Source organism: Hyla sarda, unplaced genomic scaffold, assembly GCF_029499605.1.
Source record: "Hyla sarda isolate aHylSar1 unplaced genomic scaffold, aHylSar1.hap1 scaffold_318, whole genome shotgun sequence".
Lineage (NCBI taxonomy): Eukaryota > Metazoa > Chordata > Amphibia > Anura > Hylidae > Hyla > Hyla sarda.
This window is the reverse complement of record NW_026609912.1, coordinates 246,454-263,426: the sequence shown is the minus strand read 5'-3', so window position 1 is coordinate 263,426 and position 16,973 is coordinate 246,454. Positions and strand designations below refer to the sequence as shown.

The 16,973-nt window shown below is 45.9% G+C and overlaps 7 non-coding genes across 7 annotated transcripts; all 7 read right to left on the bottom strand.

Annotated features, from left to right (window-relative positions):
• Positions 1-1,817: 1,817 nt before the first annotated feature.
• Positions 1,818-2,008, bottom strand: LOC130329476 (U2 spliceosomal RNA). The gene has a single exon (XR_008873038.1). It is a non-coding gene; the product is annotated as a U2 spliceosomal RNA (small nuclear RNA).
• A 2,079-nt stretch (positions 2,009-4,087) lies between these two features.
• LOC130329475 (U2 spliceosomal RNA) lies at positions 4,088-4,278 on the bottom strand. The gene has a single exon (XR_008873037.1). It is a non-coding gene; the product is annotated as a U2 spliceosomal RNA (small nuclear RNA).
• A 2,087-nt stretch (positions 4,279-6,365) lies between these two features.
• On the bottom strand, positions 6,366-6,556 carry LOC130329474 (U2 spliceosomal RNA). The gene has a single exon (XR_008873036.1). It is a non-coding gene; the product is annotated as a U2 spliceosomal RNA (small nuclear RNA).
• Positions 6,557-8,638: 2,082 nt separating this feature from the next.
• Positions 8,639-8,829, bottom strand: LOC130329473 (U2 spliceosomal RNA). The gene has a single exon (XR_008873035.1). It is a non-coding gene; the product is annotated as a U2 spliceosomal RNA (small nuclear RNA).
• Positions 8,830-10,916: 2,087 nt separating this feature from the next.
• On the bottom strand, positions 10,917-11,107 carry LOC130329472 (U2 spliceosomal RNA). Its single transcript, XR_008873034.1, has one exon. It is a non-coding gene; the product is annotated as a U2 spliceosomal RNA (small nuclear RNA).
• A 2,086-nt stretch (positions 11,108-13,193) lies between these two features.
• Positions 13,194-13,384, bottom strand: LOC130329517 (U2 spliceosomal RNA). Its single transcript, XR_008873075.1, has one exon. It is a non-coding gene; the product is annotated as a U2 spliceosomal RNA (small nuclear RNA).
• A 2,084-nt stretch (positions 13,385-15,468) lies between these two features.
• LOC130329469 (U2 spliceosomal RNA) lies at positions 15,469-15,659 on the bottom strand. The gene has a single exon (XR_008873032.1). It is a non-coding gene; the product is annotated as a U2 spliceosomal RNA (small nuclear RNA).
• Between the last annotated feature and the right edge of the window lie 1,314 nt (positions 15,660-16,973).

Here is a 16,973-nt window from a genome sequence, read left to right as displayed (position 1 = left end):
TGTGACACTGGGCTTAGGATCTGCATAGGAAACACACACACAAGCACACACCTACCTTTGTTGCCTGCAGATGCCTCCTTGGCTGTCCCCAAACGGTATCAAACCAACACCCACGGGAAGCTGTAAGCATAGAGGACATGCCTGCACCCCATTGGACTTACCTGTGTGGGTTAAACCCGGGTTATTTGACAACCTATGGCGGTGATGGTTCTGCTCAGGCAGAGCAGTGCTGATGCTCCTCATAAAGCTGTCGCTGCTGTGAAGGTTCTAGGTGACATCACAAATCCCTATGGTTACATACACAACAAAGCTGGGTTGTTGTTGTTTACACTCTGCAAGGCCTGTGGAAGTGAGTGACATCATAGCACTGTAGTTCTGAGGGTTCTAGATGGATGCAACAATCTCCTGTTGCTTCTATGAAGGCCATAATAGACGACATCACCAAACAGCTCCATAGTCACATACACAGCAAAGGAGAGATGTTGTTTACACCTAGTGATGTCAGTGGTATTGAGTGACATCACAGCACAGTGCTAAGGCTCCTGGGCCTGGACACAGCAGCGGCTGCAATATCTCAACGGAGAATACGTTTATATATATGTGTGTGTGTGCGCGTATATATATATATATATATATATATATATATATATTTCTCCGCCGAAATCACTTTTAAACCCATTTCCACCTTTTTTTCCCTTCTCTTCCTCTTACTTTTTTTTCACGTTTTTTTACGTTTTTCTCCTTTTCGCCTCTTTTCTGGGCGTATTATTCTTCTTTTTCTTCTTTTTTTTCATCTAATGCATACCCCATCAGTGCAGCAATGCTTATTCAATACCGCCAGCAGATGGAGACACTGGGGGATAATTTTCTAAGGATTTATACTGATTTTTCCTGTCTGAATTTGTCGCACAGAAAGTTGCAGGCCAAATATGTGTGACATTTCTGCGACTTTAGCTTCTAGAGCATTTTTACAACATTATACATAGGTGCTGAATACATAAAAAGCGACTGTTCAGCGACAGACAAGTCGCATCGGCTGAAAGTAGGCCAGAATGTCAGTCCATGTTGGAGCAGGTTTAGATACAGTCTAAAGCATAGATCTCAAAGTCTGTGCACAGAATTTAGCAAGGGCCTCGCACCTTCTGATGCATCAGGTAGGTGCACAATAGCATAGCCTAACCCTCTGTACTTTGGTCTATATTGATGCGGGACATAGACAGCCAGCTGATGACCAATCCATTAGTGCAATGGATGGCTGGAAGCATTTGTCTTTGCCTTTGCAATACCACAGAAGCAATGCATGGTCAATGTACAGCAATGACACACCTGTGTGAACAGCCAGGAGACCCCCCCCCCCATGTTATGTTACATAGTTACATAGTTAGTACGGTCGAAAAAAGACATATGTCCATCAAGTTCAACCAGGGAATTAAGGGGTAGGGGTGTGGCGCGATATTGGGGAAGGGATGAGATTTTATATTTCTTCATAAGCATTAATCTTATTTTGTCAATTAGGAACATTCAGCACCCACCCGCTATCAAGGCAGCTGCCTATCATGTCATGCCCTACCTGCACAGGTGTGCTGGCTACTCAAATGATCCAATTAAGGAGGCCATTTAGTCAGCAGCAGCAGAAGTCCTGTGCCTGGACGCTCCAACAGCGGCCAGACACAAGCAGAAGCAGAAGCAGCAGCAGCACCACCTTTTGTTTTTTGGCTGCAGCAGCAGCAGCAGCAAGGCCCACAGGGCTGGCTAGCTGGCTAGCCAGCAAGCAGGTAGCAATGAAAGTAGGAATCTTTCTTTTTAACCCTGTAAGGGGGTGGTGCACTGTACCCGAAGATACTGCCATATCGGGTCAATGCATAGGGCGACGGAAGCAAGCTTCGAAATCGGCCCCCGTTCTCAAAAATCCATTTAATATATGGTCCCCAGATAGGGGACGTATCAGATATTAAACTGATAAGAACAGATACTACACTTGATCTTAGCCAAAAGGCCGAGAAGCGATAACCGTGAAAGGGGCGGGCCCAACAAGGTCCCCTTCATGGGCACTATCACTGCTTGCTGTCAGGGAGGCTGCCAGACAATTTTCCATGCACACTCTGGGCTGGGGGGCAGTCAACCACCAGTACACACAGCAGAACCTAAACCCATACCATTATTGCTAAGCAGCAAGACAGGGGCCCATTGCACTCCCACGGGGCCTTTTTAAATGCAATCCATAACCCGGATTTGCCAGGAACCCTTCTTACTCCTCCTACTTGCATGTGACACTGGGCTTAGGATCTGCATAGGAAACACACACACAAGCACACACCTACCTTTGTTGCCTGCAGATGCCTCCTTGGCTGTCCCCAAACGGTATCAAACCAACACCCACGGGAAGCTGTAAGCATAGAGGACATGCCTGCACCCCATTGGACTTACCTGTGTGGGTTAAACCCGGGTTATTTGACAACCTATGGCGGTGATGGTTCTGCTCAGGCAGAGCAGTGCTGATGCTCCTCATAAAGCTGTCGCTGCTGTGAAGGTTCTAGGTGACATCACAAATCCCTATGGTTACATACACAACAAAGCTGGGTTGTTGTTGTTTACACTCTGCAAGGCCTGTGGAAGTGAGTGACATCATAGCACTGTAGTTCTGAGGGTTCTAGATGGATGCAACAATCTCCTGTTGCTTCTATGAAGGCCATAATAGACGACATCACCAAACAGCTCCATAGTCACATACACAGCAAAGGAGAGATGTTGTTTACACCTAGTGATGTCAGTGGTATTGAGTGACATCACAGCACAGTGCTAAGGCTCCTGGGCCTGGACACAGCAGCGGCTGCAATATCTCAACGGAGAATACGTTTATATATATGTGTGTGTGTGCGCGTATATATATATATATATATATATATATATATATATATATTTCTCCGCCGAAATCACTTTTAAACCCATTTCCACCTTTTTTTCCCTTCTCTTCCTCTTACTTTTTTTTCACGTTTTTTTACGTTTTTCTCCTTTTCGCCTCTTTTCTGGGCGTATTATTCTTCTTTTTCTTCTTTTTTTTCGTCTAATGCATACCCCATCAGTGCAGCAATGCTTATTCAATACCGCCAGCAGATGGAGACACTGGGGGATAATTTTCTAAGGATTTATACTGATTTTTCCTGTCTGAATTTGTCGCACAGAAAGTTGCAGGCCAAATATGTGTGACATTTCTGCGACTTTAGCTTCTAGAGCATTTTTACAACATTATACATAGGTGCTGAATACATAAAAAGCGACTGTTCAGCGACAGACAAGTCGCATCGGCTGAAAGTAGGCCAGAATGTCAGTCCATGTTGGAGCAGGTTTAGATACAGTCTAAAGCATAGATCTCAAAGTCTGTGCACAGAATTTAGCAAGGGCCTCGCACCTTCTGATGCATCAGGTAGGTGCACAATAGCATAGCCTAACCCTCTGTACTTTGGTCTATATTGATGCGGGACATAGACAGCCAGCTGATGACCAATCCATTAGTGCAATGGATGGCTGGAAGCATTTGTCTTTGCCTTTGCAATACCACAGAAGCAATGCATGGTCAATGTACAGCAATGACACACCTGTGTGAACAGCCAGGAGACCCCCCCCCCCATGTTATGTTACATAGTTACATAGTTAGTACGGTCGAAAAAAGACATATGTCCATCAAGTTCAACCAGGGAATTAAGGGGTAGGGGTGTGGCGCGATATTGGGGAAGGGATGAGATTTTATATTTCTTCATAAGCATTAATCTTATTTTGTCAATTAGGAACATTCAGCACCCACCCGCTATCAAGGCAGCTGCCTATCATGTCATGCCCTACCTGCACAGGTGTGCTGGCTACTCAAATGATCCAATTAAGGAGGCCATTTAGTCAGCAGCAGCAGAAGTCCTGTGCCTGGACGCTCCAACAGCGGCCAGACACAAGCAGAAGCAGAAGCAGCAGCAGCACCACCTTTTGTTTTTTGGCTGCAGCAGCAGCAGCAGCAAGGCCCACAGGGCTGGCTAGCTGGCTAGCCAGCAAGCAGGTAGCAATGAAAGTAGGAATCTTTCTTTTTAACCCTGTAAGGGGGTGGTGCACTGTACCCGAAGATACTGCCATATCGGGTCAATGCATAGGGCGACGGAAGCAAGCTTCGAAATCGGCCCCCGTTCTCAAAAATCCATTTAATATATGGTCCCCAGATAGGGGACGTATCAGATATTAAACTGATAAGAACAGATACTACACTTGATCTTAGCCAAAAGGCCGAGAAGCGATAACCGTGAAAGGGGCGGGCCCAACAAGGTCCCCTTCATGGGCACTATCACTGCTTGCTGTCAGGGAGGCTGCCAGACAATTTTCCATGCACACTCTGGGCTGGGGGGCAGTCAACCACCAGTGCACACAGCAGAACCTAAACCCATACCATTATTGCTAAGCAGCAAGACAGGGGCCCATTGCACTCCCACGGGGCCTTTTTAAATGCAATCCATAACCCGGATTTGCCAGGAACCCTTCTTACTCCTCCTACTTGCATGTGACACTGGGCTTAGGATCTGCATAGGAAACACACACACAAGCACACACCTACCTTTGTTGCCTGCAGATGCCTCCTTGGCTGTCCCCAAACGGTATCAAACCAACACCCACGGGAAGCTGTAAGCATAGAGGACATGCCTGCACCCCATTGGACTTACCTGTGTGGGTTAAACCCGGGTTATTTGACAACCTATGGCGGTGATGGTTCTGCTCAGGCAGAGCAGTGCTGATGCTCCTCATAAAGCTGTCGCTGCTGTGAAGGTTCTAGGTGACATCACAAATCCCTATGGTTACATACACAACAAAGCTGGGTTGTTGTTGTTTACACTCTGCAAGGCCTGTGGAAGTGAGTGACATCATAGCACTGTAGTTCTGAGGGTTCTAGATGGATGCAACAATCTCCTGTTGCTTCTATGAAGGCCATAATAGACGACATCACCAAACAGCTCCATAGTCACATACACAGCAAAGGAGAGATGTTGTTTACACCTAGTGATGTCAGTGGTATTGAGTGACATCACAGCACAGTGCTAAGGCTCCTGGGCCTGGACACAGCAGCGGCTGCAATATCTCAACGGAGAATACGTTTATATATATGTGTGTGTGTGCGCGTATATATATATATATATATATATATATATATATATATATATATATATTTCTCCGCCGAAATCACTTTTAAACCCATTTCCACCTTTTTTTCCCTTCTCTTCCTCTTACTTTTTTTTCACGTTTTTTTTACGTTTTTCTCCTTTTCGCCTCTTTTCTGGGCGTATTCTTCTTCTTTTTCTTCTTTTTTTTCGTCTAATGCATACCCCATCAGTGCAGCAATGCTTATTCAATACCGCCAGCAGATGGAGACACTGGGGGATAATTTTCTAAGGATTTATACTGATTTTTCCTGTCTGAATTTGTCGCACAGAAAGTTGCAGGCCAAATATGTGTGACATTTCTGCGACTTTAGCTTCTAGAGCATTTTTACAACATTATACATAGGTGCTGAATACATAAAAAGCGACTGTTCAGCGACAGACAAGTCGCATCGGCTGAAAGTAGGCCAGAATGTCAGTCCATGTTGGAGCAGGTTTAGATACAGTCTAAAGCATAGATCTCAAAGTCTGTGCACAGAATTTAGCAAGGGCCTCGCACCTTCTGATGCATCAGGTAGGTGCACAATAGCATAGCCTAACCCTCTGTACTTTGGTCTATATTGATGCGGGACATAGACAGCCAGCTGATGACCAATCCATTAGTGCAATGGATGGCTGGAAGCATTTGTCTTTGCCTTTGCAATACCACAGAAGCAATGCATGGTCAATGTACAGCAATGACACACCTGTGTGAACAGCCAGGAGACCCCCCCCCCATGTTATGTTACATAGTTACATAGTTAGTACGGTCGAAAAAAGACACATGTCCATCAAGTTCAACCAGGGAATTAAGGGGTAGGGGTGTGGCGCGATATTGGGGAAGGGATGAGATTTTATATTTCTTCATAAGCATTAATCTTATTTTGTCAATTAGGAACATTCAGCACCCACCCGCTATCAAGGCAGCTGCCTATCATGTCATGCCCTACCTGCACAGGTGTGCTGGCTACTCAAATGATCCAATTAAGGAGGCCATTTAGTCAGCAGCAGCAGAAGTCCTGTGCCTGGACGCTCCAACAGCGGCCAGACACAAGCAGAAGCAGAAGCAGCAGCAGCACCACCTTTTGTTTTTTGGCTGCAGCAGCAGCAGCAGCAAGGCCCACAGGGCTGGCTAGCTGGCTAGCCAGCAAGCAGGTAGCAATGAAAGTAGGAATCTTTCTTTTTAACCCTGTAAGGGGGTGGTGCACTGTACCCGAAGATACTGCCATATCGGGTCAATGCATAGGGCGACGGAAGCAAGCTTCGAAATCGGCCCCCGTTCTCAAAAATCCATTTAATATATGGTCCCCAGATAGGGGACGTATCAGATATTAAACTGATAAGAACAGATACTACACTTGATCTTAGCCAAAAGGCCGAGAAGCGATAACCGTGAAAGGGGCGGGCCCAACAAGGTCCCCTTCATGGGCACTATCACTGCTTGCTGTCAGGGAGGCTGCCAGACAATTTTCCATGCACACTCTGGGCTGGGGGGCAGTCAACCACCAGTACACACAGCAGAACCTAAACCCATACCATTATTGCTAAGCAGCAAGACAGGGGCCCATTGCACTCCCACGGGGCCTTTTTAAATGCAATCCATAACCCGGATTTGCCAGGAACCCTTCTTACTCCTCCTACTTGCATGTGACACTGGGCTTAGGATCTGCATAGGAAACACACACACAAGCACACACCTACCTTTGTTGCCTGCAGATGCCTCCTTGGCTGTCCCCAAACGGTATCAAACCAACACCCACGGGAAGCTGTAAGCATAGAGGACATGCCTGCACCCCATTGGACTTACCTGTGTGGGTTAAACCCGGGTTATTTGACAACCTATGGCGGTGATGGTTCTGCTCAGGCAGAGCAGTGCTGATGCTCCTCATAAAGCTGTCGCTGCTGTGAAGGTTCTAGGTGACATCACAAATCCCTATGGTTACATACACAACAAAGCTGGGTTGTTGTTGTTTACACTCTGCAAGGCCTGTGGAAGTGAGTGACATCATAGCACTGTAGTTCTGAGGGTTCTAGATGGATGCAACAATCTCCTGTTGCTTCTATGAAGGCCATAATAGACGACATCACCAAACAGCTCCATAGTCACATACACAGCAAAGGAGAGATGTTGTTTACACCTAGTGATGTCAGTGGTATTGAGTGACATCACAGCACAGTGCTAAGGCTCCTGGGCCTGGACACAGCAGCGGCTGCAATATCTCAACGGAGAATACGTTTATATATATGTGTGTGTGTGCGCGTATATATATATATATATATATATATATATATATATATATATTTCTCCGCCGAAATCACTTTTAAACCCATTTCCACCTTTTTTTCCCTTCTCTTCCTCTTACTTTTTTTTCACGTTTTTTTACGTTTTTCTCCTTTTCGCCTCTTTTCTGGGCGTATTATTCTTCTTTTTCTTCTTTTTTTTCGTCTAATGCATACCCCATCAGTGCAGCAATGCTTATTCAATACCGCCAGCAGATGGAGACACTGGGGGATAATTTTCTAAGGATTTATACTGATTTTTCCTGTCTGAATTTGTCGCACAGAAAGTTGCAGGCCAAATATGTGTGACATTTCTGCGACTTTAGCTTCTAGAGCATTTTTACAACATTATACATAGGTGCTGAATACATAAAAAGCGACTGTTCAGCGACAGACAAGTCGCATCGGCTGAAAGTAGGCCAGAATGTCAGTCCATGTTGGAGCAGGTTTAGATACAGTCTAAAGCATAGATCTCAAAGTCTGTGCACAGAATTTAGCAAGGGCCTCGCACCTTCTGATGCATCAGGTAGGTGCACAATAGCATAGCCTAACCCTCTGTACTTTGGTCTATATTGATGCGGGACATAGACAGCCAGCTGATGACCAATCCATTAGTGCAATGGATGGCTGGAAGCATTTGTCTTTGCCTTTGCAATACCACAGAAGCAATGCATGGTCAATGTACAGCAATGACACACCTGTGTGAACAGCCAGGAGACCCCCCCCCCCCATGTTATGTTACATAGTTACATAGTTAGTACGGTCGAAAAAAGACATATGTCCATCAAGTTCAACCAGGGAATTAAGGGGTAGGGGTGTGGCGCGATATTGGGGAAGGGATGAGATTTTATATTTCTTCATAAGCATTAATCTTATTTTGTCAATTAGGAACATTCAGCACCCACCCGCTATCAAGGCAGCTGCCTATCATGTCATGCCCTACCTGCACAGGTGTGCTGGCTACTCAAATGATCCAATTAAGGAGGCCATTTAGTCAGCAGCAGCAGAAGTCCTGTGCCTGGACGCTCCAACAGCGGCCAGACACAAGCAGAAGCAGAAGCAGCAGCAGCACCACCTTTTGTTTTTTGGCTGCAGCAGCAGCAGCAGCAAGGCCCACAGGGCTGGCTAGCTGGCTAGCCAGCAAGCAGGTAGCAATGAAAGTAGGAATCTTTCTTTTTAACCCTGTAAGGGGGTGGTGCACTGTACCCGAAGATACTGCCATATCGGGTCAATGCATAGGGCGACGGAAGCAAGCTTCGAAATCGGCCCCCGTTCTCAAAAATCCATTTAATATATGGTCCCCAGATAGGGGACGTATCAGATATTAAACTGATAAGAACAGATACTACACTTGATCTTAGCCAAAAGGCCGAGAAGCGATAACCGTGAAAGGGGCGGGCCCAACAAGGTCCCCTTCATGGGCACTATCACTGCTTGCTGTCAGGGAGGCTGCCAGACAATTTTCCATGCACACTCTGGGCTGGGGGGCAGTCAACCACCAGTACACACAGCAGAACCTAAACCCATACCATTATTGCTAAGCAGCAAGACAGGGGCCCATTGCACTCCCACGGGGCCTTTTTAAATGCAATCCATAACCCGGATTTGCCAGGAACCCTTCTTACTCCTCCTACTTGCATGTGACACTGGGCTTAGGATCTGCATAGGAAACACACACACAAGCACACACCTACCTTTGTTGCCTGCAGATGCCTCCTTGGCTGTCCCCAAACGGTATCAAACCAACACCCACGGGAAGCTGTAAGCATAGAGGACATGCCTGCACCCCATTGGACTTACCTGTGTGGGTTAAACCCGGGTTATTTGACAACCTATGGCGGTGATGGTTCTGCTCAGGCAGAGCAGTGCTGATGCTCCTCATAAAGCTGTCGCTGCTGTGAAGGTTCTAGGTGACATCACAAATCCCTATGGTTACATACACAACAAAGCTGGGTTGTTGTTGTTTACACTCTGCAAGGCCTGTGGAAGTGAGTGACATCATAGCACTGTAGTTCTGAGGGTTCTAGATGGATGCAACAATCTCCTGTTGCTTCTATGAAGGCCATAATAGACGACATCACCAAACAGCTCCATAGTCACATACACAGCAAAGGAGAGATGTTGTTTACACCTAGTGATGTCAGTGGTATTGAGTGACATCACAGCACAGTGCTAAGGCTCCTGGGCCTGGACACAGCAGCGGCTGCAATATCTCAACGGAGAATACGTTTATATATATGTGTGTGTGTGCGCGTATATATATATATATATATATATATATATATATATATATATATATATTTCTCCGCCGAAATCACTTTTAAACCCATTTCCACCTTTTTTTCCCTTCTCTTCCTCTTACTTTTTTTTCACGTTTTTTTACGTTTTTCTCCTTTTCGCCTCTTTTCTGGGCGTATTATTCTTCTTTTTCTTCTTTTTTTTCGTCTAATGCATACCCCATCAGTGCAGCAATGCTTATTCAATACCGCCAGCAGATGGAGACACTGGGGGATAATTTTCTAAGGATTTATACTGATTTTTCCTGTCTGAATTTGTCGCACAGAAAGTTGCAGGCCAAATATGTGTGACATTTCTGCGACTTTAGCTTCTAGAGCATTTTTACAACATTATACATAGGTGCTGAATACATAAAAAGCGACTGTTCAGCGACAGACAAGTCGCATCGGCTGAAAGTAGGCCAGAATGTCAGTCCATGTTGGAGCAGGTTTAGATACAGTCTAAAGCATAGATCTCAAAGTCTGTGCACAGAATTTAGCAAGGGCCTCGCACCTTCTGATGCATCAGGTAGGTGCACAATAGCATAGCCTAACCCTCTGTACTTTGGTCTATATTGATGCGGGACATAGACAGCCAGCTGATGACCAATCCATTAGTGCAATGGATGGCTGGAAGCATTTGTCTTTGCCTTTGCAATACCACAGAAGCAATGCATGGTCAATGTACAGCAATGACACACCTGTGTGAACAGCCAGGAGACCCCCCCCCCCATGTTATGTTACATAGTTACATAGTTAGTACGGTCGAAAAAAGACATATGTCCATCAAGTTCAACCAGGGAATTAAGGGGTAGGGGTGTGGCGCGATATTGGGGAAGGGATGAGATTTTATATTTCTTCATAAGCATTAATCTTATTTTGTCAATTAGGAACATTCAGCACCCACCCGCTATCAAGGCAGCTGCCTATCATGTCATGCCCTACCTGCACAGGTGTGCTGGCTACTCAAATGATCCAATTAAGGAGGCCATTTAGTCAGCAGCAGCAGAAGTCCTGTGCCTGGACGCTCCAACAGCGGCCAGACACAAGCAGAAGCAGAAGCAGCAGCAGCACCACCTTTTGTTTTTTGGCTGCAGCAGCAGCAGCAGCAAGGCCCACAGGGCTGGCTAGCTGGCTAGCCAGCAAGCAGGTAGCAATGAAAGTAGGAATCTTTCTTTTTAACCCTGTAAGGGGGTGGTGCACTGTACCCGAAGATACTGCCATATCGGGTCAATGCATAGGGCGACGGAAGCAAGCTTCGAAATCGGCCCCCGTTCTCAAAAATCCATTTAATATATGGTCCCCAGATAGGGGACGTATCAGATATTAAACTGATAAGAACAGATACTACACTTGATCTTAGCCAAAAGGCCGAGAAGCGATAACCGTGAAAGGGGCGGGCCCAACAAGGTCCCCTTCATGGGCACTATCACTGCTTGCTGTCAGGGAGGCTGCCAGACAATTTTCCATGCACACTCTGGGCTGGGGGGCAGTCAACCACCAGTACACACAGCAGAACCTAAACCCATACCATTATTGCTAAGCAGCAAGACAGGGGCCCATTGCACTCCCACGGGGCCTTTTTAAATGCAATCCATAACCCGGATTTGCCAGGAACCCTTCTTACTCCTCCTACTTGCATGTGACACTGGGCTTAGGATCTGCATAGGAAACACACACACAAGCACACACCTACCTTTGTTGCCTGCAGATGCCTCCTTGGCTGTCCCCAAACGGTATCAAACCAACACCCACGGGAAGCTGTAAGCATAGAGGACATGCCTGCACCCCATTGGACTTACCTGTGTGGGTTAAACCCGGGTTATTTGACAACCTATGGCGGTGATGGTTCTGCTCAGGCAGAGCAGTGCTGATGCTCCTCATAAAGCTGTCGCTGCTGTGAAGGTTCTAGGTGACATCACAAATCCCTATGGTTACATACACAACAAAGCTGGGTTGTTGTTGTTTACACTCTGCAAGGCCTGTGGAAGTGAGTGACATCATAGCACTGTAGTTCTGAGGGTTCTAGATGGATGCAACAATCTCCTGTTGCTTCTATGAAGGCCATAATAGACGACATCACCAAACAGCTCCATAGTCACATACACAGCAAAGGAGAGATGTTGTTTACACCTAGTGATGTCAGTGGTATTGAGTGACATCACAGCACAGTGCTAAGGCTCCTGGGCCTGGACACAGCAGCGGCTGCAATATCTCAACGGAGAATACGTTTATATATATGTGTGTGTGTGCGCGTATATATATATATATATATATATATATATATATATATATATATATATTTCTCCGCCGAAATCACTTTTAAACCCATTTCCACCTTTTTTTCCCTTCTCTTCCTCTTACTTTTTTTTCACGTTTTTTTACGTTTTTCTCCTTTTCGCCTCTTTTCTGGGCGTATTATTCTTCTTTTTCTTCTTTTTTTTCGTCTAATGCATACCCCATCAGTGCAGCAATGCTTATTCAATACCGCCAGCAGATGGAGACACTGGGGGATAATTTTCTAAGGATTTATACTGATTTTTCCTGTCTGAATTTGTCGCACAGAAAGTTGCAGGCCAAATATGTGTGACATTTCTGCGACTTTAGCTTCTAGAGCATTTTTACAACATTATACATAGGTGCTGAATACATAAAAAGCGACTGTTCAGCGACAGACAAGTCGCATCGGCTGAAAGTAGGCCAGAATGTCAGTCCATGTTGGAGCAGGTTTAGATACAGTCTAAAGCATAGATCTCAAAGTCTGTGCACAGAATTTAGCAAGGGCCTCGCACCTTCTGATGCATCAGGTAGGTGCACAATAGCATAGCCTAACCCTCTGTACTTTGGTCTATATTGATGCGGGACATAGACAGCCAGCTGATGACCAATCCATTAGTGCAATGGATGGCTGGAAGCATTTGTCTTTGCCTTTGCAATACCACAGAAGCAATGCATGGTCAATGTACAGCAATGACACACCTGTGTGAACAGCCAGGAGACCCCCCCCCCATGTTATGTTACATAGTTACATAGTTAGTACGGTCGAAAAAAGACATATGTCCATCAAGTTCAACCAGGGAATTAAGGGGTAGGGGTGTGGCGCGATATTGGGGAAGGGATGAGATTTTATATTTCTTCATAAGCATTAATCTTATTTTGTCAATTAGGAACATTCAGCACCCACCCGCTATCAAGGCAGCTGCCTATCATGTCATGCCCTACCTGCACAGGTGTGCTGGCTACTCAAATGATCCAATTAAGGAGGCCATTTAGTCAGCAGCAGCAGAAGTCCTGTGCCTGGACGCTCCAACAGCGGCCAGACACAAGCAGAAGCAGAAGCAGCAGCAGCACCACCTTTTGTTTTTTGGCTGCAGCAGCAGCAGCAGCAAGGCCCACAGGGCTGGCTAGCTGGCTAGCCAGCAAGCAGGTAGCAATGAAAGTAGGAATCTTTCTTTTTAACCCTGTAAGGGGGTGGTGCACTGTACCCGAAGATACTGCCATATCGGGTCAATGCATAGGGCGACGGAAACAAGCTTCGAAATCGGCCCCCGTTCTCAAAAATCCATTTAATATATGGTCCCCAGATAGGGGACGTATCAGATATTAAACTGATAAGAACAGATACTACACTTGATCTTAGCCAAAAGGCCGAGAAGCGATAACCGTGAAAGGGGCGGGCCCAACAAGGTCCCCTTCATGGGCACTATCACTGCTTGCTGTCAGGGAGGCTGCCAGACAATTTTCCATGCACACTCTGGGCTGGGGGGCAGTCAACCACCAGTACACACAGCAGAACCTAAACCCATACCATTATTGCTAAGCAGCAAGACAGGGTCCCATTGCACTCCCACGGGGCCTTTTTAAATGCAATCCATAACCCGGATTTGCCAGGAACCCTTCTTACTCCTCCTACTTGCATGTGACACTGGGCTTAGGATCTGCATAGGAAACACACACACAAGCACACACCTACCTTTGTTGCCTGCAGATGCCTCCTTGGCTGTCCCCAAACGGTATCAAACCAACACCCACGGGAAGCTGTAAGCATAGAGGACATGCCTGCACCCCATTGGACTTACCTGTGTGGGTTAAACCCGGGTTATTTGACAACCTATGGCGGTGATGGTTCTGCTCAGGCAGAGCAGTGCTGATGCTCCTCATAAAGCTGTCGCTGCTGTGAAGGTTCTAGGTGACATCACAAATCCCTATGGTTACATACACAACAAAGCTGGGTTGTTGTTGTTTACACTCTGCAAGGCCTGTGGAAGTGAGTGACATCATAGCACTGTAGTTCTGAGGGTTCTAGATGGATGCAACAATCTCCTGTTGCTTCTATGAAGGCCATAATAGACGACATCACCAAACAGCTCCATAGTCACATACACAGCAAAGGAGAGATGTTGTTTACACCTAGTGATGTCAGTGGTATTGAGTGACATCACAGCACAGTGCTAAGGCTCCTGGGCCTGGACACAGCAGCGGCTGCAATATCTCAACGGAGAATACGTTTATATATATGTGTGTGTGTGCGCGTATATATATATATATATATATATATATATATATATATATATATTTCTCCGCCGAAATCACTTTTAAACCCATTTCCACCTTTTTTTCCCTTCTCTTCCTCTTACTTTTTTTTCACGTTTTTTTACGTTTTTCTCCTTTTCGCCTCTTTTCTGGGCGTATTATTCTTCTTTTTCTTCTTTTTTTTCGTCTAATGCATACCCCATCAGTGCAGCAATGCTTATTCAATACCGCCAGCAGATGGAGACACTGGGGGATAATTTTCTAAGGATTTATACTGATTTTTCCTGTCTGAATTTGTCGCACAGAAAGTTGCAGGCCAAATATGTGTGACATTTCTGCGACTTTAGCTTCTAGAGCATTTTTACAACATTATACATAGGTGCTGAATACATAAAAAGCGACTGTTCAGCGACAGACAAGTCGCATCGGCTGAAAGTAGGCCAGAATGTCAGTCCATGTTGGAGCAGGTTTAGATACAGTCTAAAGCATAGATCTCAAAGTCTGTGCACAGAATTTAGCAAGGGCCTCGCACCTTCTGATGCATCAGGTAGGTGCACAATAGCATAGCCTAACCCTCTGTACTTTGGTCTATATTGATGCGGGACATAGACAGCCAGCTGATGACCAATCCATTAGTGCAATGGATGGCTGGAAGCATTTGTCTTTGCCTTTGCAATACCACAGAAGCAATGCATGGTCAATGTACAGCAATGACACACCTGTGTGAACAGCCAGGAGACCCCCCCCCCCCATGTTATGTTACATAGTTACATAGTTAGTACGGTCGAAAAAAGACATATGTCCATCAAGTTCAACCAGGGAATTAAGGGGTAGGGGTGTGGCGCGATATTGGGGAAGGGATGAGATTTTATATTTCTTCATAAGCATTAATCTTATTTTGTCAATTAGGAACATTCAGCACCCACCCGCTATCAAGGCAGCTGCCTATCATGTCATGCCCTACCTGCACAGGTGTGCTGGCTACTCAAATGATCCAATTAAGGAGGCCATTTAGTCAGCAGCAGCAGAAGTCCTGTGCCTGGACGCTCCAACAGCGGCCAGACACAAGCAGAAGCAGAAGCAGCAGCAGCACCACCTTTTGTTTTTTGGCTGCAGCAGCAGCAGCAGCAAGGCCCACAGGGCTGGCTAGCTGGCTAGCCAGCAAGCAGGTAGCAATGAAAGTAGGAATCTTTCTTTTTAACCCTGTAAGGGGGTGGTGCACTGTACCCGAAGATACTGCCATATCGGGTCAATGCATAGGGCGACGGAAGCAAGCTTCGAAATCGGCCCCCGTTCTCAAAAATCCATTTAATATATGGTCCCCAGATAGGGGACGTATCAGATATTAAACTGATAAGAACAGATACTACACTTGATCTTAGCCAAAAGGCCGAGAAGCGATAACCGTGAAAGGGGCGGGCCCAACAAGGTCCCCTTCATGGGCACTATCACTGCTTGCTGTCAGGGAGGCTGCCAGACAATTTTCCATGCACACTCTGGGCTGGGGGGCAGTCAACCACCAGTACACACAGCAGAACCTAAACCCATACCATTATTGCTAAGCAGCAAGACAGGGGCCCATTGCACTCCCACGGGGCCTTTTTAAATGCAATCCATAACCCGGATTTGCCAGGAACCCTTCTTACTCCTCCTACTTGCATGTGACACTGGGCTTAGGATCTGCATAGGAAACACACACACAAGCACACACCTACCTTTGTTGCCTGCAGATGCCTCCTTGGCTGTCCCCAAACGGTATCAAACCAACACCCACGGGAAGCTGTAAGCATAGAGGACATGCCTGCACCCCATTGGACTTACCTGTGTGGGTTAAACCCGGGTTATTTGACAACCTATGGCGGTGATGGTTCTGCTCAGGCAGAGCAGTGCTGATGCTCCTCATAAAGCTGTCGCTGCTGTGAAGGTTCTAGGTGACATCACAAATCCCTATGGTTACATACACAACAAAGCTGGGTTGTTGTTGTTTACACTCTGCAAGGCCTGTGGAAGTGAGTGACATCATAGCACTGTAGTTCTGAGGGTTCTAGATGGATGCAACAATCTCCTGTTGCTTCTATGAAGGCCATAATAGACGACATCACCAAACAGCTCCATAGTCACATACACAGCAAAGGAGAGATGTTGTTTACACCTAGTGATGTCAGTGGTATTGAGTGACATCACAGCACAGTGCTAAGGCTCCTGGGCCTGGACACAGCAGCGGCTGCAATATCTCAACGGAGAATACGTTTATATATATGTGTGTGTGTGCGCGTATATATATATATATATATATATATATATATATATATATATATATATTCTCCGCCGAAATCACTTTTAAACCCATTTCCACCTTTTTTTCCCTTCTCTTCCTCTTACTTTTTTTTCACGTTTTTTTACGTTTTTCTCCTTTTCGCCTCTTTTCTGGGCGTATTATTCTTCTTTTTCTTCTTTTTTTTCGTCTAATGCATACCCCATCAGTGCAGCAATGCTTATTCAATACCGCCAGCAGATGGAGACACTGGGGGATAATTTTCTAAGGATTTATACTGATTTTTCCTGTCTGAATTTGTCGCACAGAAAGTTGCAGGCCAAATATGTGTGACATTTCTGCGACTTTAGCTTCTAGAGCATTTTTACAACATTATACATAGGTGCTGAATACATAAAAAGCGACTGTTCAGCGACAGACAAGTCGCATCGGCTGAAAGTA